This window comes from Castanea sativa, chromosome 2 (assembly GCF_040712315.1).
Source record: "Castanea sativa cultivar Marrone di Chiusa Pesio chromosome 2, ASM4071231v1".
Lineage (NCBI taxonomy): Eukaryota > Viridiplantae > Streptophyta > Magnoliopsida > Fagales > Fagaceae > Castanea > Castanea sativa.
Genome location: NC_134014.1, coordinates 28,512,552 through 28,537,653, shown reverse-complemented (window position 1 = coordinate 28,537,653; position 25,102 = coordinate 28,512,552).

The window sequence follows — 25,102 nt, the reverse complement described above, 5'->3', positions numbered from 1 at the left end:
AAAGCAGTTTTTCATTCATCACCTTCCTTCATCGTAATCTGATGGTAACCACTCTTAAGATCAATTTTTGTAAAGACACAAGAACCATGTAATTCATCCAGCATATCATCTAATCTAGGAATGGGATGACAATATTTTACTGTTATGTTGTTGATGGCTCAGCAGTCAACACACATCCTCCATGTTCCATCCTTCTTCGGAACTAATAACACCGGGACCGCACAAGGACTCATGCTTTCACGCACGTATCCCTTCTCCAATAGTTCACCTACTTGTCTCTGAAGTTCCTTGGTCTCCTTGGGATTACTCCTATAAGTAGGTCGGTTTGGAATTGATGCACCAGGTATGCAATCAATTTGATGTTCAATCCCTCGAATTGGAGGTAAACCATGAGGTACCTCTTCGGGAAGGACATCTTCAAACTCCTACAAAAGAGAAACAACATTGCTCGGCGAAATTCTGACAAAATCATTAGTACATAAAAGAGCCTCCTTGTACAAGAGTACAACAAGGGGCTAGTGTGAAAATAATGCTCTTTTGATTTCACTTTTTTTTGCAATGTAATTGAATTTTTCCTCTCCTGCTTTCATTATGGCCGAAATCATCTCTCGTTCTTTTTCACTCTGATCAATGTTTTTCTCTCCTTTTTTTTTAAACTCTTTTTTTTCAATTTCGGCCTTCCTTTCTTCTTTTTTTTTCTTTTTTTTCATTTGATCTTTGTAACTTTAATTGGTCCTCCCTGACCTGTTTTGGAGTTAATGGCACAAGAGTAATGGGTTGCCCTTGAAGAGTGAAAGAATACTTATTTGTGAATCCATCATGCTTAACCTTCCGATCATATTGCCATGGTCTTCCCAACAATAAATGGCATGCATGCATGGGAACCACATCACATAGCACCTCATCCTCATATTTGCCAATGGATAATGCCACCAGAAATAGGAAATAAAATGAAAATAAAAGATAGGCAAACTTATCTTAGAACCAAAGCTCTGATACCAAATGATATGAACTTCACCAACAATTGTGATGAAACTCGATAACAATGATGGTTTGGAACCCCAAGATCGTTAGACAAGATTTGTTGAGCCTTGACCCGTCATCTAATCAGATGAAACACCAAGACTACGTTGGATTGAAAACGCCACACCAAGAATTCCTAAGAAACTCTCAAGAATGAAGGTGATAAGTTTGGTTGTTTGAACGCCACAAGATTAACTTGATAAGTTCAAGAGTTCTTTTAAGAACCAAGAGGAACACAAGATCTCACAAGGAGAATAGTTTTTCTGAAAACCAAAAATTGATATTTAAAATTCGTACTACCCATCTATATACCTGGAACAATCCTCCAAGAATAGGCAAGTCATAATTACAGCTTTGAAAACAGCACAAAAATTAAGCAAAACAAGTTCCCACGTTTTTTTTGGATTCTTGGACTTTTAAAGGCAGTTAAACAAGCTAAATGACTAGATTAATTTGCCTCTTCAAGTGCTTTGATGACATGGACTAAGCCTTGATTATTATCTGAGCCCACCTTGGTTTTTTCAGAATCAGCCCAATTCTCTTGGACTAGCCCATTTAGTGCTTCCTTGAAACGTTTAGCTCTAAGTCTTGTAATTGGGCCACTAGGAAGTGACAAAGAGTCATGTGCAAATTCAACTCCATTTCCACGTGTATGATCAGCATGACCAGCTCCTTGATTTGCATCAATAACACTTGCTCTAAAGAGCAAACAATAACACTAGCTCTAAAGAGCAAACAATAACACTAGCTCTAAAGAGCAAACAATAACACTACACCACACTGCAGTAACACTACTTCGGCCAAAGACCAACACTTAACCCTGTGTTGACAAAGGCTGTAGACTATCTAGTTGACCGTTTAAAAACATTCTTACTTTATTACAATATTGTCAATACCAATCATATATTAAATAATGAAAAATTTCTCAAAATATAGTTTTGAGTCATTCTTAACATGTACTGTTTCAAAGTAACACATAAGAAATAATAAATATAATATAGTAATAAATAAATTTTCCACTTATAAAGGTCAATAATAATAAAACAATAATTTGATATGGAAAAATTTAGTCAAAAAAGTACATAAACTGCTAAACACTCAGTGGGTGATTCCCGTGGGAAACAATAACAATAACCTCAAAGAGACAACACTGGCTCCAAAGAGCATATAATTACACTAGCTCTAAAGAGCAAACAATAACACCACACCACACCACAATAACACTACTTCGGCCGAAGACCAACACTTAACCCTGTGTTGGCAAAGGCTGTAGACTGTCTAGCTGACCGTTTGAAAACATTCTTACGTTATTAAAATATTGTCAATACCAATCATATATTAATAATGAAGAATTTCTCAAATATAGTTTTGAGTCATTCTTAACATGTACTATTTCAAAGTAACACATAAGAAATAATAAATATAATATAGTAATGAATAATTTTTCCACTTATAAAGATCAATAACAATAAAACAATAATTTGATTTGGAAAACATTAGTCAAACAAAGACATAAACTGCTAAACACTCAGTGGGTGATTCCCATGGGAAACAATAACAATAACCTCAAAGAGACAACACTGGCTCCAAAGAGCATATAATAACACTAGCTCTAAAAAGCAAACAATAACACTACACAACACCACAATAACACTACTTCGGCCGAAGACCAACACTTAACCCTGTATTGGCAAAGGCTGCAAACTGTCTAACTGACCATTTGAAAACATTTTTACTTTATTACAATATTGTCAATACCAATCATATATTAAATAATGAAGAATTTCTCAAAATATAGTTTTGAGTCATTCTTAACATGTACTATTTCAAAGTAACACATAAGAAATAATAAATATAATATAGTAATGAATAATCTTTCCACTTATAAAGGTCAATAACAATAAAACAATAATTTGATATGGAAAATATTAGTCAAACAATGACATAAACTACTAAACAATCAATGAGTGATTCCCGTGGGAAACAATAACAATAACCTCAAAAAGGCAAGCTGGCTCCAAAGAACAAATAATAACACTAGCTCTAAAGAGCAAACAATAACACTACACTACTTCGGCCGAAGACCAACACTTCACTTTGTGTTGGCGAAGGCTGCAGACTATCTAGCTGACTATTTGAAAATATTCTTACTTTATTACAATATTGTCAATACCAATCATATATTAAATACTGAATACTTTCTCAAAATATATTTTTGAGTCATGCTTAACATGTACTGTTTCAAAGTAACACCTATGAAATAATAAATATAATATAGTAATAAATAATTTTTCCACTTATAAAGGTCAATAACAATAAAACAATAGTTTGATATGGAAAACATTAGTCAAACAAAGACATAAACTGCTAAACACTCAGCTGGTGATTCTCATGGGAAACAATAACAATAACCTCAAAGAGACAACACTGGCTCCAAATAGCATATAATAACACTAGCTCTAAAGAGCAAACAATAACACTACACCACACCACAATAACACTACTTCGGCCGAAGACCAACACTTAACCCTGTGTTGGCAAAGGCTGCAGACTGTCTAGCTGACCGTTTGAAAACATTCTTACTTTGTTACAATATTGTCAATATCAATCATATATTACATAATGAATACTTTCTCAAAATATAGTTTTGAGTCATTCTTAACGTAAACTGTTTCAAAGTAACACATAAGAAATAATAAAATTCAGGTATGTATAAAGCATTGACAATGGTATAAGTTTGTTGAAACTTCGTGCAGTACCCCGAAAAAAAAAAAGATTAAAAGGAAGGTTATTTAAGTAAATTTGTTTATGGGGTCAATTTTATAATTAATATTTCTGAGGAGTTTTTTTTGAAAATAAGGTTGAAACCCTAACTATATATAGTCTAATTTAAGTCAGCATATTGTGACAGCTGTTTTGAGAGAGGAGACTACCCAAAATACTCAAGTAGAGAAGGTTTGATTGCATAATTGAGGTAAGAGCCTAAGAATCTCTTTCTTGTCAAATCTAAGCTTTATTTGAAATTAGAGTAATTTTTATGTGGGTATTTTGGTCAGTAGTGAAACTATGTAATTATTCAAGAGTTTTAATGATGCAAACGAAGAAAAGTTTGGATTTATTTTCGGTAAACTAGACGCTGTTACTGCAGATTTTTTTATTTTCAGCAACTTCATCTCATTTATGCCTTTTGTTGCGTTGAGCGGAGGTAGAATCTGCAAAATTTTAGGCTTGGTGGGACAAGTTTCTGTACAGTCGAAATAGTACTGATTTGATGAGTTGAGGTCTGACAAGTTTAAAAAAAAAAAAAAAAGTAGACCGTATAGAAGAAGATGAGTCTAGGATGGATCTTCAGGATATTTTGCAGTAGTGCCAGTCTTAAACTTTGCAAATTTCCATCCTATGATTGGACTTAGTTGGGTAGTTGATGCACAATTTCTTTTATAGACCTTGCTGTCATATAAATTAGCTTTTGCATAAGAAGAAAAAAGAAAAGAAAAAAAAAGAGGAAATAATGGCCATTCCGTAAGGCACATGGCCTAGCTTGTAATTGGGGTTGTCAACATCTTAAAAGATGATAATGGTGGCTGGTGGAAGAAAAAAAAAACATGTACTTGAGGAGTAGTCCATGTGTTGCTCTTCTTTTACAAGTGACTTTTATTTTTATGTATTCTATAGGTCTTGTCCTAGGGTATTATTAGCGGTAGAAAGCAAAGAATAAATATATGGTGAATATGTGGATTTTTAAATTGAAATAATAGTGAAAAATTAAGGGATATTTTTAATATCTCTCTTCTGGCTGAGTACCGTTATAAGTTTTTCTTGAATTATTTGATTATTGAGTATAGTGCTTGAAAATTGTTTAGGTGATATCTAAGGATTTTAGAGAAAGTGTTTGAGAGAAATTCTTTGTGGTGATTTAGTTGAGGTAGATTATTTTTTATGAGAATCAACAAGCATTCAAGGATCCATTGCATGTTCCAGTTGGGCCTATTACAAGAGCAAGATCCAAGAAGATCAAAGAAGCACTTAATGGGCTGATTCAAGAGATTTGGGTTGATTCTAACGCAGAACATTCCAAGCTTGGCCCAAAGGAAGCTAAAAACGTAATAAATTTAATTCAAGCTATTTAGGGCTGATCTGACTTAATTGCGAGTGATTTATGGCATGAATTAATGGCTGATTGACTTTCCAGCTCTATATCAGTTAAGACAGATTTTTCCCTATTTTGGATCTGCTAATTTCAGACCAAATCAACTTTTATTTAGGATTTTATTATTTAGTACGTTTTTTAGGTATTTTCCTTGTTTTTAGGTGCATTTAATGCTTTTTAGGTCAAATTTGGTTCCTGATATGGTAAGGTATCAATTAGGAGTTATTTTAGAATATATTTTCTTGTCTGTCAAGTTTTATGGAGCTCTTAAATAGGCTCTGAAGTTTGTAAACGTTTTTCATAATATTATTGAATAAAAAAAAAAAGGTGAGGCTTTGCTCTCTTTTGGTTCTTCAAGAACTGTGAACTTATCAGGGATTCTTCCTTGTACGTTAGACATTGTAGCCCTCAAACTATTCAAAGTTAGTCGTCCAATGATGGCATTGTACGAAGATGAACAGTCTACAACAAGGAAATTCACTTCCTTATTGATTTGTCGTGGGTAAGAGCCAACCACCACTAGCAAGGAGATAGTGCCTACTAGTAGAACCTTCATTCCTCCAAACCCCATCAATGGTACATTCACTGGATGAAGTAATTCCTTGTTAATCATCATTTGTTGGAAGACTGGATAGTAGAGGATGTCTGTTGAACTCCAATTGTCTATTAATACCCTTCTAGTTGTATAATTTGCAATCACCAAAGTAATGACAATCGCATCATCATAAGGCTGGTGCAATCGTCTTGCATCTTCATCCATGAATATAATGGCCGGTTCATCTTCTTTAATCATCCTTGGTGGTTGTCCTAATATTTGAACATTCTGGACTTCCCACAGATAGGTCTTCTTGGCTTTGGACAAGCTTCCTATTGATGTACCCTCTACAATGATCCTTATTTCTCCAAGCAGTGATGTACTGGTTCTTTTGCTTTGCCCTTCATGGGCTGTCTCTCATCCTTGTGGTCTCGCCCAAGAAAATTTTTTAACTTTTGCTATTTAATGAGAGCTTCAATCTATTGCTTCAAGTTGTAACATTCGTTTGTATCATGTCCGTGGTTACGATGAAAACGATAGTAATTGCTTTTGTTTTGCTTGCTAGGATCTCCTTTCATCCTCTTCGGCCACTTCAGGGATATACATATACATGCTGCCCTTGATGTTCAGTCCAAAGAACCAACAAAGAAGGTGATGATGATCTTCGAAGAATGCCATTTGGGCTATGTAATGCACCAGCCACTTTTCAAAGTGTATGGTTAGTATTTTTAGTGATATGGTTGAGATATTTTTGGAAGTGTTTATTGATGATCTGTCTGTCTTTGGTGACTCTTTTAATGACTATGTAATAACTTAAAATTGGTTTTAGCTTGTTGTGAAGAAAAAGACTTAGTTCTTAATTGGAAAAGGTGTCATTTTATGGTCACTTCATGTAGTTTCTTCTTAATTGGAAAAGATGTTAGATCCCTTTTAGAGTGTGTTGGCTTCTATAGGAGATTTATAAAGAACTTAGTTCTATATCTAGACCTCTTTGTGATCTCCTACATAAGGAGTTCAATTTTGAGGTGGACGAAAGAGTGTGAAGTAGCCTTCAAAAAGCTAGTCCACAACCTTACATTTGCCCCTATAATGCACAAGATTGGTCTCACCATTTGAAATCATGTGTGATGCTAGTGGTTATGCAATAGGGGCAGTTCTTGGACAAAGGAAAGATAAATAGCTTTATATGATATACTATGCTAGTCGAACTCTAAATAGTGCACAAATGAACTACACCACCACAGAAAAAGAGTTGCTAGTTGTAATATTTGCTCTAGATAAATTTCGCTCATATTTGATTGCTGCTCCCATTTTTGTTTTTACAGATCATACTGCCCTTATATACCTTCTTTCTAAGAAGGATGATAAGGCATGATTAATACGTTGGATTTTACTCTTGCAGGAATTCAACATTGAGATTAAAGATAAGAAAGAAGTGGAGAATATAGTGGCAGATCATTTATCCCGACTTACTTTTGATGAGGGACTGAAAGAAATGCCTATTCGGGACTCATTCCTAGGTGAGCAACTTTATGATGTTATTGAGTTGCCATGGTATGCACATATAGTGAATTGCCTAGTCATGAGTTCCATTCTTAAGTACTGGACTGCACAAGATAGGCGAAAATTCTTTATTGGGATGATCCTTATTTATTTAAATATTGCCCTGATCCAATCTTGAGAAGATGCATTCCTAATAATGAGACCTATAATGTAATAAAATTTTTCCATTCAGAAGCTTGTGGTGGCCACTTTTCTGTGAGAAAAACCGCTGCAAAAATCTTACAATGTGTATTTTATTGGCCTACTTTATTTAAGGACACTTACAACTTCTGTAAGAGGTGTATAGAATGCCAAAAGTTAGGGCATAGTTTTTGATTGTTGGGGAATTGACTTCATCTAACTGTTTCCCCAATATTTTGGTAATTTATATATTCTCTTAGCAGTAGATTATGTATCTAGATGGGTTGAGGCCATAGCATGTGAGGTTAATGACCATAAAACGGTTCTGAAATTTTTGAGAGAACACATTCTCTCACAATTTGGAATGCCAAAGGCTATAATTAGTGATAATGGTAGCCATTTTTGTAACCGTTATTTTGAGGCAATGTTGAAAAAGTATGGAATAGTGCATCGGTTGCCCACCTTGTACCACCCTCAAACTTGTGGGCAAGTTGAGCTTGCCAATAGGGAGATTAAGAAAATTTTAGAGAAAACGGTCAATCCAAACTGTAAAGATTGGTCTTTAAGGCTAGTTGATGTATTATACGCTTACCGGATAGCCTATAAGGGACCCTTAGGAATGTCTCCCTATCATCTTATTTATGGAGAACCTTGTCATTTGCCCGTAGAGATGGAACATAATGCTTATTGGGCTATTAAAGCCTTTAACTTTGATTTACAATAAGCTGAGAATTTGAGGAAATTCCAATTGAATGAGCTAGAAGAGCTTAGGAATGAGGCTTAGGTAAGTACTCACAATTATAAAGAAATGATGAAATTATTTCATGATAAAAGTATTGTGAGGAAAAATTTTGAGAAAAATCAATAAGTCCTTCTCTATGATTCAAGGCTTCATAAATTTCCAAGTAAACTAAAAACTAGGCGAGATTGCCCTTTCATTGTAAGGGAAGTGTTTAACCTTGGAGCTGTAGTAGTTAAGGACCCTAAGGATGGTAGGATTTTGAAAGTAAATGGACAAATGTTGAAACTATACATAGGGCAAGCTGTACCAGAGGAGGAGACTATATCACTTGAGATACCTGCCTATCAGGATGCTAAGCAAACTCTCATGGAGCCTTATGAAGTTGTACCATATTTGTTTTGATTTCTTTTCTTTCTGTTTCTTTTTTTATTTTGCGTTTTGTTATTTATTTATTTATATATTTTTTTTTGCTGTTTTTTTTTTGTGAGCTAACATTTGCAGGTGTGAAAGAAATTAAAAAAAAAAAAAAAATTTAAGTGCTTAAGGTAACTTCTTCCATTTATACTTGAATTTATTTTGGCTTTGATACATTAAGGACAATGCAATATTTTAGTTGGGGGGAAAGGTTTAAACATTTTGCTGCACCTTACATCTTTTTCTTTTTTCTTTCTTTTTGGTTGCAACTTTCAATTCTAAAAAAGAAAAACCCTTGGATTTGAATGCAGAAGAGTTATAAGCTTTTAGCCAGGTTAGTGGATGGTAGGATGTTGGATATACATAATCAATCAATAAATCGTTGGTTTCTTACACATCTTTCATGTATTTCAAAAGTGTTATATGGTTTTGTAAAGTTTGTTTTGATTCAAGTTGGTTGTTATTGCTATGAGTTGGGTTTGACTTGAATTTTCTGCATTTGATTCACATACCTTATATTTCAAAGAGAGCAATTTTACCTTTACCTAACCATAAGATTATACTACCACTGAGCTTAAAGTCCTACTTGATCCTAAAGGTGCATGGTTGGTATGTGTCTGGTATAAAATCTAGGGATGAGAATGGTATTAACCTCAAGTTTCCAGGAATTCAACATCCTTTCGAAGAGATATTTTTAAGGTATTTTAGCAGCTGTTTTTTGTATACACATGTGATATTCTTAAAAATTCTTCTTTCCTTTTCGTTCACATGTGATTTGAAGAGAGAAAAAATAAGTCACTACTTCTACGTGTGTTCTTTCAGAGTGTTGATGACTTAAGAGAGGTTTTAGAGTAGAGGCTCTAATCTAGATTATTCTTGGTCTATGCATGTTTGGAAAAGTTGGTTTGATTGGATGGGCTATGCACACACACACTCCAAAAGTGAAGCTACTGAAAATTCTTTAATATGATGAATAGTATCCCAACTCAAAATTGAAAGTTCATTTGTATGATATAATGATAAAGCAGACTCACATTTGTTACAAGAATTTTCAAGAGACCTTTGACTTTTGTGGATACAGTCACTGCAAACCCTCACGAGAGTAAATTCATCCACTAGGGGTGACCTAGGGGTTCAAAGACTTGCTGCACATGGGAAGTGCAATCGTGTAGCCTACAAAAGTGGCTTGTATTTTAGTTTTAATTTTTCACTTTCACTAAGCACGGGTGCTTTGTGGATTTTTAGAGACTAGCAAGATTTAAGTTATGGGATGTGATAATGCCTTAAATTGTATACTTGTTATGTATTTATGTGGGCGTTATTTCTTTATTACTATGCTTAATTTGTCTAATAAGCCATGATTTGCATTAATCCCTATTATTAATATTTACATAATTTCTTGAATAAGATGTCATTCATTTTGTGTAATTTTCTACTTTCAGGAAATTATGTGAAAAGACAAGTTTACAAGAGTTTGTGATAGAATGAAGGCCAAACTAGAATTGAAGATGAGCTAAAGGATCATGCTTAAATGTCTAAGGAGGTGAAGCTTGAGTGCTTGGGTCATTTACCATGTTTGGAAGCTTCAAATAAGGAATGAAATCAAAGAGGTAGAATTTGAAAAGGAAAAATTAGATTTGAGCACTGGTCAGTATTTTGGGCGTATCTCTCTCCTCAAATATCTAGTTGATTCAAGGATAGATGGGTTGGAACTGTGACTTAAATATCTACAACTTTCTAGTTTTGAGTTTTTCGAAATTCACTATTTTTGGAGGCCGAAATTAACTCAAAACTTGCTGCTATAAATATGGACGAAAATTAAATGTAAAAGTTTTATTTTCTTTGGACATTTTGACATTAAGGTTTTTGGAAAGGTGTAGACACCTCATTTTATACCCGGTTGATAAACTTTAGTCCCTGATCCCAATGATGAGCTTGACATGTCTACAAAAGGTAATTGAAGCTATTTTAATAGTTTGGAAGTAATCACAACTCAAAAGTGCTAAAATCACTTTGAAAACGATGTTGAAAAATGACCTTTACTCACTGTTTTAGCCATAACTTTTGATCCACAAATAAATTTTTTAGTAAGGTTTATCTCATTGGAAAGTAGACATCCTGGGCTTCAATTTGAACACAAATTTTGCTTAATTTGATCTTAAATTGAGTGAGTTATGACTGTTTGAAGTTGGGCCAATTGGGCAGTCAGATTTTTTGGGTTTTAAAACTTCATTTTAAGGGTCCAAAACATAATTTTTTTGATGTGGGCCAGCCCATGGACCCTTGATAACGCCCCAAGATCATTAAAAAGTCTGAAAATCCTAATTTTAACTTATAAATACCCATCTTATGCCTCCAATCAAAACCCTAGCTAGAGAGAGAGCCTTCTTTTAGCCTCCATCTTCTCTAAAATCCTAATTCTGTTTTCTAAAACACACACACACACACACAACACCTTTGCACGTTTTTTACAAATTAAAATCCTCTCTTTAGTTAGTTCTAAGGCAGAAACTATTTTCCCAATTTGATTTCTTAAAACCCTTTTCAAAACCAATCTTTTTTTTTTTAGTTGTGATTACCTATAAACTATTGAAATCTTCTTTTACCTTGATATCTCATTGAATCAAGTTTGTACTCCATATCAAGGTGAGTCTCTCTTCATGGCTTTTCCTTGATTTAGTTCTTTTAAAATTTGTGTTTTTGTTGTCCTTAGTTAATTTATATGTTATTCATGCTTAAAAATATGTTTTGTTTTGTTTGATTTTATTTTGTTTTGTCTCATCATGTTTTGATTGGAAAGTTGATATGATATGATATATTGATGAATATGTTTTGATGTGTTAAGTGTTGCTCTATTTGTTGTTAGATCCAATGCATGCTTAGGAATAGAGTTTGTTTTGTTTATCTTTGATATCTTTTTTGTTAGTTTAGGTTGTTTAGTTTTATATTAGAAGCATGTTAGGTTTGTTTTGATTGTTATTTTGTTATCTGCTTTAAAACTATGTTTCTGCACGTGTATTCGTACGCATACTAGAGGCATGCGTATGCATACTCATGCCCAGAAATGCAGATTTAGTGTTCTTGCAATTTTGATTGTTTTGCTTAGTTCTAAATCCTTTGTTTAAGTTTCACTAAGTCTAATTGATGAGAGTCAACAAGCATTCAAGGATCCATTGCATATTCCAGTTGGGCCTATTACATGAGCAAGATCCAAGAAGATCAAAGAAGCACTTAATGAGCTGATTCAAGAGATTTGGGCTAATTCTAACACTAAACATTCCAAGCTTGGCCCAAAGGAAGATGAAGGCGTAATAAATTCAATCCAAGCTATTGAGGGCTGATCTGGCTTTATTAGGCGTGATTTATGGCGTGGATTAATGACTAATTGACTTTCAAGCTCTATATCAGTTAATAGAGATTTTTTCCTATTCTGGAGCTGCTATTTCATACCAAATCTACCTGAATTTAGGGCTTTTGTTATTTAGTACTTTTTTTTATTTTATATTTTCTATTTTTCATTCATGTCTTATAAATAGCATGCACTCATTGTAATAGAGGATTTTTTTTTTTAAAAAAAATCATAAAATGTGAGGCTTTGCTCTTCTTTTGGTTCTTCAGGAACTGTGAACTTATCAAGGATTCTTCCTTGTGGCGTTCAAACTTTATACCTTCGGCTCATGATTCAATTATAATCATTAGGTCAAGGTCTATTACTAATACTTTTGGTTCGCGTTTCACTTATAAACGTTGGGTCAGGGTTCTATCAAAATCTGAATTTTAGCTTTCCTGGGTAAATATTCCAATATTATTTGTTAGGTCTCAAAGCGTGTTGATTGAGGTTCACATCATTTGGTATCAAAGCATGGGTTCTAAAATCAGTTTTCTATCCCTTTAAAACTGTCTTTAAAACTAAATATGGATTGTATGAGTGGTTGGTAATGCCTTTCGGTCCAACTAATGCACCAAGTACATTCATGAGGTTAATGAACCACGCATTGCGTGCGTTTATAGGCAGATTTGTTGTGGTCTATTTTGATGATATTTTGGGGTATAGCCAGAATTTAGATGAGCATATTGATCATTTACATTGTGTGCTTGCTGTTACGAGCAAAGAAAGATTTCCAGCCCGTAGGCGATCTAAGCTGCATCCTAGAGGGGATGGTCCATTTCAAGTCCTTGAGAGAATCAATGATAATGCATATAAGTTGGATCTTCCAGGTGAGTATAACATTAGTGCTACATTAAGGCTTGGTTTGGATAGCTGAACGCGTCTAGCATTCAGCGTTTCCAGCCTCTTTTTTTTTCTTTTTCTTCCTGCACAGGTTTCAACCAGCCGACAAGAGCACTATTTATCACTGTGTTGTACTGTTCATGCACTGTTCATGAACAGTACCAGCACTTTTCAGTTTTTTTATATTTAAAATGGGACCCGCTGTACTATTCACACATTTAAAAATTATTTTGCTACAGTATTTTCTGTTTTCAGCTGTATCCAAACGGACCCTTAATGTTTCTAATCTTTCTCCTTTTGATGTAGGTGACGATTCGAGGACGAATCCTTTTGAAAAGAGGGGAAATGATGAGAATCAACAAGCATTCAAGGATCCATTGCATGTTCCAGTTGGGCCTATTACAAGAGCAAGATCCAAGAAGATCAAAGAAGTACTTAATGGGTTGATTCAAGAGATTTGGGCTGATTCTAACGCAGGACATTCCAAGCTTGGCCCAAAGGAAGCTGAAAGCGTAATAAATTTAATTCAAGCTATTTAGGGCTGATCTGGTGATGAGGACACAATTTACTGTTTAATTATTGTAATTTATTATTTTTGGTATTTTATGTAAAAACGTTATTTTAGGTTTAGGTGATTTAATTCCTTGTTTTTAGGTGCATTTAAATGCTTTTTAGGTCAAATTTGATTCCAGATATGGTGAGGTATCAATTAGGAGTTATTTTAGAATATATTTTCTTGTCTGTCAAGTTTTATGGAGCCCTTAAATAGGCCTTATGTTTGTAAACGTTTTTCATAGAATATTGTTGAATAAAATTCAGAAAAGGTGAGGCTTTGCTCTCTTTTGATTCTTCAAAAACTGTGAACTTATCAAGGATTCTTCCTTGTGGCGTTCAAACTTTATACATTTGGTTCGTGATTCTTTATAATCATTGGGTCAATGTCAACTTATACCTTTGGTTCGCGTTTCAATTATAAACGTTGGGTCAGGGTTTCTATCATAAATCTGATTTTTAGCTTTCCTGGGTTAAATATTCCAATATTTTTGTTGGGTCTCAAAGCGTGTCGATTGAGGTTCGCATCATTTGGTATCAGAGCACAGTTTCTAAAATCAGTTTTCTATCCTTTTATCTTTTGTTTCCTGTTATCATCCAAAAAAAAAAAGTGAAAAAAAAACTTGAAAAATAAAAGAGATGGTAATTATTGAGAACATTATGGAAGATTCAATTGAGGTTAAATATGAGGATGAGTCCACAACTCACAATCCTCTAGTCTCAGTTGATTTGTTGAAGATGACTATTCAATTTGTTGATTTTCTTGGAGTAGAAAATTTTAATTTTATTATCAACCCTGTGTTGATTGATGTTGCAAATAAATTGAAAGTAGATGAGAAGAAATTTTTTGCTACACTTTATGAAGGATTCAAGTTTCATAACCGGATCAAGTCATTAAAGCATTCGAAGTATTTGTTTATTTGGGGCGGAAGATTTCAGATTTCAAAGATGAACTCGAGGACGAGTTTGTTTCAAGTGGAGGGGTCTGATGATGACACAATTTACTGTTTAATTATTGTAATTTATTATTTTTGGTATTTTATGTAAAAACGTTATTTTAGATTTAGGTGATTTAATTCCTTGTTTTTAGGTGCATTTAATGCTTTTTAGGTCAAATTTGATTCCAGATATGGTGAGGTATCAATTAGGAGTAATTTTAGAATATATTTTTTTGTCTGTCAAGTTTTATGGAACCCTTAAATAGGCCTTATGTTTGTAAACGTTTTTCGTAGAATATTGTTGAATAAAATTCAGAAAATGTGAGGCTTTGCTCTCTTTTGGTTCTTCAAGAACTGTGAACTTATCAAGGATTCTTCCTTGTGGTGTTCAAACTTTATACCTTTGGTTCGTGATTCTTTATAATCATTGGGTCAAGGTCAACTTATACCTTTGGTTCGCGTTTCGATTATAAACGTTGGGTCAGGGTTTCTATCATAAATCTGATTTTTAGCTTTCCTGGGTTAAATATTCTAATATTTTTGTTGGGTCTTAAAGCATGTCGATTGAGGTTCGTATCATCTGGCTTAATTGCGAGTGATTTATGGCATGGCTGATTAACTTTCTAGCTCTATATCAGTTTTGATTCCTGATATGGTAAGGTATCAATTAGGAGTTATTTTAGAATATATTTTCTTGTCTGTTAAGTTTTATGGAGCCCTTAAATAGGCTCTGAAGTTTGTAAACGTTTTTCATAATATTATCGAATAAAAATCAGAAAATGTGAGGCTTTGCTCTTCTTTTGGTTCTTCAAGAATTGTGAACTTATCAAGAATTCTTCCTTGTGGCGTTCAAACTTTATATCTTCGGTTCGTGATTCTTTATAATCATTGGGTCAAGGTCAACTTATACCTTTGGTTCGCGTTTTGATTATAAACGTTGGGTCAGGGTTTCTATCATAAATCTAAATTTTAGCTTTCTTGGGTAAATATTCCAACATTGTTTGTTGGGTCTCAAAGCGTGTCGATTGAGGTTCGCATCATTTGGTATCAAATATTCCAATATTTTTGTTGGATCTCAAAGCGTGTTGATTGAGGTTCGCATCACATCTATAGTAGGAGTTGAGAGTCCCTTAATGACGTCCCGGTCACTTGTCCCTTCGTGATCATACAGGAGTTTTACTCCAATATGCATGGATTCGATTACACCGTACCTCAGTTCTCTACACTTGTTAGAGGTACGCGTATTGTAGTCGCTCTGGATCTTAAATCTGAGGTGCTACACATTCCAAGGGTAGCGCATCCTAATTACCCCGGTTGTCGTCATCTCAAGACTGTGTCTAAAGACGAGTTCATGTCTCTATTTTGTGAGACACCTTCATCTTGGGGTGGACGTCAAAGCACCCCTTGCTCGACCTTTGCAAAAGGTCCGAGGTTCCTGAATATGGTGATGACATTTGTTTTACATACCTTGTCTCACTATAATTCGATTACTGAGCCTCGTGCTCGCTTTTTGTTATCCCTCATTGAGAGGCTACCATTGACTTTCCTTCTTCTTCATACTCTCCCTTATAGATGTCTATAAGGATACGGTGACCTGTGATAAGCTTATCTTTCCTTCTGCTATCACGCTGATCATTCTCCACTTTTTTGTCTCCTATCTTGAGTCAGATCACTTCTTTGTCATGTGTGCCACCGGTGCTGCGACTGTTAGACAAAACGAGGCCCAGCTTCGACCGAAGCGGCCACAAACCGAGATGGCAACTCCTCCAACTTCTTCAGCTCCATCCACATCCACTCCTTCTTCTTCTACGAGTGGTGTGACCCTCAAGGCGGTCATGGCGCAGCTTCAACGCATGGATGCTTGCCTTGACACTCTCAATGATGAGTTATGTCAAGTGAACACCCGTGTCAGTCGTATTGCACAACAACAGGCTCGCCTTGGTGGCTTCGTCGAGTCTCCCTCTCCTTCTCTAGAGGCTTCTGAGGATGAGGACGATGATGGTGGTGATGCTAATAAGGATGAGGCTTCTAGCTCTTTCGATGACGAGGAGATAACTGCTTCTCAGTAACTTACCCTTTGTCATTCGTGACAAAAAGGGGGAGTACTTTTGGGTATGAGAGTAATCATGTACTTAAGGGGAAGAGTTAGTATAGGAGATATTTTTGGTAAGGGGAGTGTTTTTGTTTATGAGGGATGTAGTGATGACTTTTTGTATCTTTTCTTTTCTTTCTTTTAAGATACATTGTTCTTATATTGTGATAGCAAACCTTGTACTCTCTTTGTTATATATATTGAGGTTGTTATTACATTCTTTCACCTATCTTTTCATGTGTTGTTTCTTTTCTGTCTATATGCACATGCTTCTTATTTACTTGTATGCAATATTTTAATTCTGTTTCACACTAAGATGCCGTGACGAGTTTTGTTTAAAGTGTTTCAAAAATACAGGTTGTCAAAGTCTTTCTTTCCATGAACTCTCTTCTTGCAAAGTTTTTCAAGAGTTTGTGTTAGGATAGATTTTATTGTATTCAACAAGTGAGTATAAGTTGAGTGATTTATGACTTCTATCATATGTTCATTTTTTTGTTGTGGTTTTTTCATGGATTGCCAAAGGAGAGATTGTTAGGACATATGTGAATCATGTTAAGAACATATGTCATTTAGAATTGGCTAATCCTATGACAAAACGCACTTTCTTGTAATTGAGTAGATCTAAGACGTGTTTAATACTTCAAGGAACAAGAGTTTAAGTCCAAGTATTGAAGCCATGCAAATTTGTCCAAGAAACAAATAAAGAAGTGTTGTATTTTAAAGCTTGACAAATAGCATCTATCGAGGTTTAAAAGGGATTTTCAGCCCGATGCTCGACAGTTGCTCGATAGATAACCTATCTATCGAGATTTACGAAAATCAAATTTTCAAATCTGATTTCACACATATCCATGTATACTAGTTTGGGATTTCTTTTCTCACAACCCTAAACATATATAAGGAATATTTTAAGGGCCGCCAAAGGTTGTGCAAGTGTGAGGTAAAGTTTTTGTACATGCAAATTGTGACCAGAGACATAATTTGCCCTAGTTCATCTCTTTTAAAGAAGCTACTGCGTTTGTAAGCCGTAGAGTTTTGTAACCAATGAGCTTTGTGATCTTCATCATGTTGATGAACTAAAGAACTTTGCAGCTAACATCCTTCTCAAGTTGGTGTGTTAATCACGTACTTAGATTTGTGCAAAGGAGTAAGCCACGTACTAGGATCCGTGTATCGATTGGTTAGACGTGTACTGAGAGCTGTGCATTAAAAAGGAGAGATTATCACTACAAAACAAGTCCAATTGTGTATTGGGGTAAGGGTTCAACTGTAGATTGGTATAAGGTACTAGGGTTCCTTTACTTGTAACCACATGTTATGATAATAGTGGATTCTTGGGAGTGGTGACCTTAAATTCACCCGGTGGAGTTTTGCCTCGGTGGTTTTCCCATTCGTAAACAAATCATAGTGTCAACTTTATTTTCTGCTGCATTTAACTTAGTTGGTAATTTGTTTGTGCTACTATGCTATTGCATGTAATTGAATCTAATTAATTTTGTTAGGACATATGTGTTTCACTTGTTAGGAATATATGTCATTATTTTATGTAATTGGCTAATCCTTTGACAAAACGCACTTTACTTGTAATTGGGTAGATCTAAGATGTGTTCAATACTTCAAGAAACAAGGTTTCAAGATCAAGTGTTAAAGCCATGCAAGTCTGTCTAAGAAACAAGCTGAAGAAGTGCTTGTCATTAAAGCTCGACAGCTAGCATCTATTGAGCTTAAGAAGCTATTCCAGCCCTGTGGCTCGACAGCTGCTTAATAGCATCTCGACACCTGCTATCTGTCGAGGTTTAAGAAAAATAGAATTTCAGATCTGTTTTGATTCCAATCCGTGGATATGTCTTTGGGCCTTCTTTTCTCATAACCCTAGACATATAAAAGGATTATTTTAAGGGCCATTAAACAGAACACAAGTTCCACCAGCATTCAGCAAAGTCTGTTCAAGTAATTTGTGATCGGAGACAAAATTTGCCCTAGTTCATCTCTATTGTGAAGAAGCTGCTGTGTTTGTGCACCATAGGGTTTTGTAACTGAGCATCTTCTTGGTCTTCATCGTGTGGATGAACTAAAGAACTTTGCAGCCAACATCTTTCTCAAGTTGGTGATTGAAGTCGTGTAGTGGGATCCGCGCAATTGGTTAGTCACGTACTGAGAGCCGTGCATCAAAACGAGAGATTGTCACTACAGAATAAGTCCAATTAGGTATTGGGGTAAGGGTTCAACTGTAGGTTGGTAGAAGGTACTGGGATTCCTTTACTTGTAACCGCTTGTTTTGATAATAGTGAATTCTCGGGAGTGGTGACCTTAAAATCACCCGGTGGAGTTTTTGCCTTGCAGGTTTTCCTCATTCGTAAACAAATCACCATGTCAAATTTATTTTCCGCTACACTTTTAGTTTATTGGTGATATTTTTTTGTGCTACCACGCGTTTGCAGGTTAAATTGATTAATTAATTAAACTTGGCTAATTAATCAACTTAATCCATCACAAGGGGTCAATACGTTTTTGGCCTATCAAGTGGTATCAGAGCAGGCACACTCTGATTAGGGTTTAATCCTTATGTGCAATCCATTGACCCCTGTTGTCATGGCTGTAACTAGCTTGAAGAGATCTATGTTTTCAAATACATCTTGTTTTTCTAATCTCTACTTGTTTGAGCGTTTTAGAAAATACAAGTCTAAAAGTTATTTGAATTCTTTTATGATGATCATTGGAAAAGATCTCAGCGTGACTAAGAAGAAATTAGATTGTCTCAAAGTGAAAATGTGCACAGGAGTTCATCTGAGAAGAGTAAAAATCAAAGGCTTAGCTTGTAAAAGACAGATGAGAGAAAGCACCATTCCCACTGATCTATCATCTAAGCATGAAGTGTGTTTTATGATGAAGTCCGTATTTAAAGTTATGGACACGTGTTTGTGGTACCTTGATAGCGGTTGCTCAAGACACATGACTGGAGACTGATCCCTCTTCAAGGTTTTTGAGTTTAAGAAAGGTGGCAATGTCACTTTTGGTGATGGGAGCAAATCACAGATTAAAGGGAAGGGAATTATCTCTCTACCTGGACTGCCGAACATTGCAAATGTTCTATATGTAGAAGGTCTAAGGGTGAACCTTTTGAGTATAAGTCAGATATGTGAGTAAGACTTCATGGTGCTATTCTCCAAGGGAAAGTGTCTTGTTATGGATGAGTCTGGAAAGAAACTCATAAGTGGTGTTCGCACTCTAGACAACTGTTATGGATTGGTTCCTGATGCTGATATTGTGTGCAACAACATTTGTTTGCCAAATGAAGATCTATGGCATTAATAGATGGGATATGCTAGTTACAAACATCTCTCTGTTGTATCTAAGCATGAATCAGTTTTGGGGATACCGAAGCTTAGTAGAATAAGCAATGTGGTGTGTGGACCATGTTAGTTTGGGAAACAGACGAAAGCTAAGCATTCGGGCACTCAGACATTAGCCACATCTAGACCATTGGAGCTTCTACATCTGGATCTTATGGGTCCAACTAGAACCGAGTCTCTTGGTGGTAAGAGATACATCATGGTTGTGGTAGACGACTTCACTAGGTACACTTGGATCATTCTCCTACGATCCAAGTCTAATGCTCTTAAGTACGTTGAAGCTTTGTGCACAGGACTGCAGAATGAAAAGAACCTGAAAATTGATGGATTTCGAAGTGACCATGGTAAAGAATTCGAGAACTCATATATGGAGTCTTTTTGTACAAGATCAGGTATATCTCAAGAATTCTCTGCTCCTATTACTCCTCAGCAGAATGGTGTAATAGAAAGAAAGAACAGGGTTATTCAGGAGATGGCTAGAGCTATGTTGCACAACAAGGATGTGGCTAGAATGTGGGGAGAAGCCGTTAACACTGCATATCATACGGTTAATAGGGTGTACTTCAGACCCGGTACCAAGAAGACTCCATATGAGTTACGGAAAGGAAGGAAGCCAAATGTGAAGTATTTCAGAATATTTGGAAGTACTTGTTTCATCCTTAAGGATAGAGAGAATGTGGGAAAGTTTGACTCTAGAAGTGATGAATGAATATTTCTGGGCTACTCCTCTACAAGTAAGGCTTATCGGGTATACAACAAAAGGACCATGAAGGTAATGGAAACAGTGAATGTTGTTATTGATGAGTCTGCAAATTGCAGTTCTGAGAAAAGCATTGAGGAACTGCCCAAAGAAATTCTTCCTCCTAAGTCAAAGGAAGTTCAAGAAATTATTGAACAAGACCTAACATCTCCAAGTACTCTATGTACTCCTAGTGTCATGGAAGATTTCGCGAATATACCCACTTCACCAGATTCTGAACCCCATGAAGAGAAAGGACCTTCCTCCAGGATTAAGCTAAACCATCCTCTAGAAGTTATTGTGGGAAACATGAATAAACTCACATTAAGAAAACGAATGGTTGATAAATGTGTTGCTAACTTTGTGTCTTATTCTTGTTATTTGTCACAGGTTGAACCCACTAAAGTTGAGGAAGCTCTTCAGGATGAAAGTTGGGTTGAAGCAATGCATGATGAACTACTTCAGTTTTAGAGGAATGATGCCTAGACTTTAGTACCTAGACCGGAGGGTGAGCACATCATCAGCACAAAGTGGATATTTCGCAATAAGACTGATGAGAAGGGCAATGTGATTTGCAACAAGGCTCGGCTTGTAGCTTAAGGATACTCACAAATGGAAGGAGTAGACTATGATGAAACATTTGCCCCAATTGCCTGTATGGAGTCCATCAGAATTCTCCTTGCCTTAGCCTGCCAGTTAAAGTTCAAGCTTTACCAGGTGGACGTAAAGACTGCTTCTTGAATGGGCTACTTAAAGAAGATTTCTATGTAGCTCAACCAAAAGGTTTCATTGATCCACACTTTCCGGATCATGTGTTGTATCTCAAGAAGGCACTTTATGGGTTGAAGCAAGCACCTAGAGCTTGGTATGATTGGCTCACACAATACTTGGTGTCACATGGGTTCACAAGAGGAAAGGCTGATTAGACTCTATTCACCAAGAGGGAAGATGGCGAGCTGATAGTTGCTCAAGTCTATGTTGATGACATCATCTTTGGATCAACTAAGGACGAACTTGCTCATGGCTTCTCAAAACTCATGCAAGCCGAGTTTGAGATGAGCATTGTTGGAGAGCTGACTCACTTCCTTGGATTGCAGATTCGTTAACAAGATTCAGGTACATTTCTATCTCAATCTAAATATGTTAAGAATCTTGTGCAAAAGTTTGGTTTAGAATCTGCTAGTTCTGTTAGAACCCCTATGAGCCCAAATGTTAAACTCACTGTTGACTTGTTAGGTAAAAGCGTTGACTTATCTCTATAAAGAAGCATGATAGGTAGTCTTCTTTACCTTACTGCTAGTAGACCTGACATTAGTTACAGTGTTGGAGTGTGTGCTAGATATCAGGCTAATCCTAAGGAGTCTCATATGACTGCTTTAAAAAGAATCATAAAGTATGTTAAAACCACTACTAATTTTGGTGTGTGGTACAGCAAGGACATTAATGATGTCTTAGCTAGGTACTCTGACGCTGATTGGGCTGGGAATGCTGATGATAGAAAGAGTACATCAGGGGTTGTTTTTATGTGGGTAATAATCTTATCTCCTAGATGAGCAAAAAGCAGAACTCCATCTCTTTATCCACTGCAGAAGCTGAGTACATTGCTGTCGGTAGCTATTGCAGCCAACTCCTATGGATGCAAAAGCTCCTCCATGATTATGGTATTTGTTAAGAACATCTTACCATCTATGGTGACAATACCAGTGCCATCAACATCTCTAAGAATTTGGTTCAACATTCTTGTACCAAACACATAAAAATTTGACATCACTTCTTTAGGGAGCTTGTCGAAGATGGTACACTTACTCTTGAATTTGTTCACACCGATGATCAGAAGGCTGACCTATTCACCAAACCTCTTGACTGCAAACGTTTTGAATTCCTTCGTCAAAACATTGGTGTTATCTCAATGGATTGATCTTCTTCTCTTCATCTAGTTCCTTATGCATTGCTTTGTTTTGTTTTACATGTTTTTGTTTGTTAGTTTTCAGTTTTATTTATTTTATTTTGATATAAAAATTAAAAAAAAAATTGAAAAAATTCAGAAACATACAAAAACAGTGTGTGTGTGTGTGTGTGTACATTGGTTCTTGTAAACCTTAAAATGACCATTGAAACAGAGTTCTCTAAACTTTGTATCTTTTGTAGCTTAGAAGAGCATCCTTATGCACAACTAAGAAAACGAGCTTTATGTCTCTTTGTTTGTGATGAGTAAGATTAAGTAGTCTCTTGTACTTAACACTCGTATCACTCTTTTTGACGGGAAGGACTAGAAAATCCTAAGGGAAAGGCATAAATAACCATCTCACTACTGTTACCCGCCAATCATGACATGACATCTGTATACTTCGGCATAGCAAAAGTGCAATGTCAATGACATTTGTATGCTTCGGCATAGCAAAAGTGCATTGTCAAAAACCTTAACATAATTGGGTAGTTCTTTTCTCTCTTTTGTATACCCATTCATGATTTGCTTAATAAAAAAAATATATGCAAAGAAAATAAAAGTAAAAAGAACAAAATGCTTTAAAACATGATTGCAAGCATGTTTTCTAGGAGATGTGGGAGTTATAGGATGTACCTCAAAGGTGACAGTCCCCATCAAATAGTTATGATTGTGTGTGAGTTAAAGTGATTTTCTCATACCTCAAATCATCATAACATAAAGACACTTATGCAATCTTGCGATGTTTTCACACACAACACACAAAATTCTTTGCTATTTTTGATACATGTGCAGGTACAATGTGACTTGGCCATCACAAGGTTTACATGTGTTAATGTATTCTCACTAAACTGTCTTGACTTGTTTTTGAAACATAAAATCGGTTAGACTTGTTTAGTGTGTGTGTGTGTGTGTGTGTGTTTCTGGGATCAATGTGCATAAAATTGTTGTCGAGAGATGATTTTGAGATTTTAAAATGTTGCTTGGATTCTTGATTGAGTTGTATGCTTGATTGCATTCATATCTGTGTTTTTCTCTTATTGAAAAACTGTTTTTAAGCAATCTCAACACCTCCTCGACACCTTTCTATCTATCAAGCTCTTTAGTTGATTCTTATCGCAATCTCGATACCTCTCGATAGCTAGATGGATTGATCAAGAAATCTCATGTCCCCTCGATACCTCCTCGATCCATCGAGCTTCTATTGTGGACATCTCTGGACACCTCTCGATAGCTGCATCTGTTTAAGCCTTTTTATCTTGACACCTCTCGACATCTCTATCTGTCGAGATTTACTGAACACCTATATATAGGTTTCAGCGTGATCTGATCCTCATTCTCTCGATCTGTCCGCATCTGTTCACCTCCCAATCACTCTCTTCTTTCTCAAAACCTTCAATCCACGTGATTTTTGACCTTTTCTTGCTTCAAATCACTTGGTATGATCTCTCTTTCTCTCATTCTTCATGATCTTTTCATGCATTCATATCTAGGTTTTGAGTTTTTGAAAATTTTTGGGGATTTTTCAAAATGTTGAGTTTTTGTGAAACTTTTGGAATGGGTTTTTGTAGATTCAATCTTACAAACTTCATGCATTGCATCTCACGTGCATTATAACTATATTTTCATGCATTTGGATGTGTGGTATATTAGTTAATCTGTTTGTGTGATAGTAGGTTTGGATTGGGCTGAGCCCATGGTGATATTACTATTACACGTCACATGTTCATGCATTATCATGCATACGTCCTTTACATTCAATATATATTTCTATATATTTGAACTACTTGGGACTTTTCTATGTGTTTCTTTCTTCTCTCTCTCCTCTCTCTCTCTCTCTCTCTCTCTCTCTCTCTCTCTCTCTTGTTTACGTTAGTGCGTCAATGGCACTGAAACGTAAGTCTAGTCCGTCCTAGAACCCTCTTCGTTCTAGGGCCTCTTCGTCTTTTGATCCTACCCCCTTTTCTGTTCGGTTCTGCGATGAGAAAGCCCAAAAGGACTTCTCGGAGAACTTCTCTAAACGAGGTGTTCATTCGGAACGTCGAGTTAGTTTATTAGATTTCGCCGACACTGACCTTCCCAATGTCTTTCACAGTCGGGAATGGGAGTCACTGTGTGACGTCCCGGTCACATGTCCTTCTGTGCTAATCCAAGAGTTCAACTCTAACTTGCATGGAATTGATTCTTCATGTAAAGTTGTGATTTACAACTGTTTTGTGTTAGCTTTAATTCCGTGCCAAATTTGATTGTAATTTTGTTCAATCTTTTATACCCTGTACTTAATGTGGGATTTTATTGTAAGGGTTGTGTGACAGAGAGAGTGAGAGAGTGTGAAGACTCAAGCATGTGAAGACAGAAGATTTCTCGCGGGTAGCTCGCGACTAAGCATCCCACGAAATGATGCATGTGCCTTGCATATGACTGGAATGCGAAGAGTCATGACAGATGGTGACAGCTGGTTTTCACGAGTGTCTCGCGGTTTAGCCTTCCAGCGAGATACCCGTGAAACAGTCTGTTTTGCTATTTTTTCCTATCTGCTCCACTACATCCTCAAACACACTATATATACCATCATTACCCACATATTGAGTAGAGAGCTTTTCAGAAGAGAAAACCCTAGCCTCAACCCTTGAAAGTGTGAGATTGTCATACTCACAATTCTACACATAATCCATTGTGGTTTTTCTCTACTCCTTCCTCTCCAT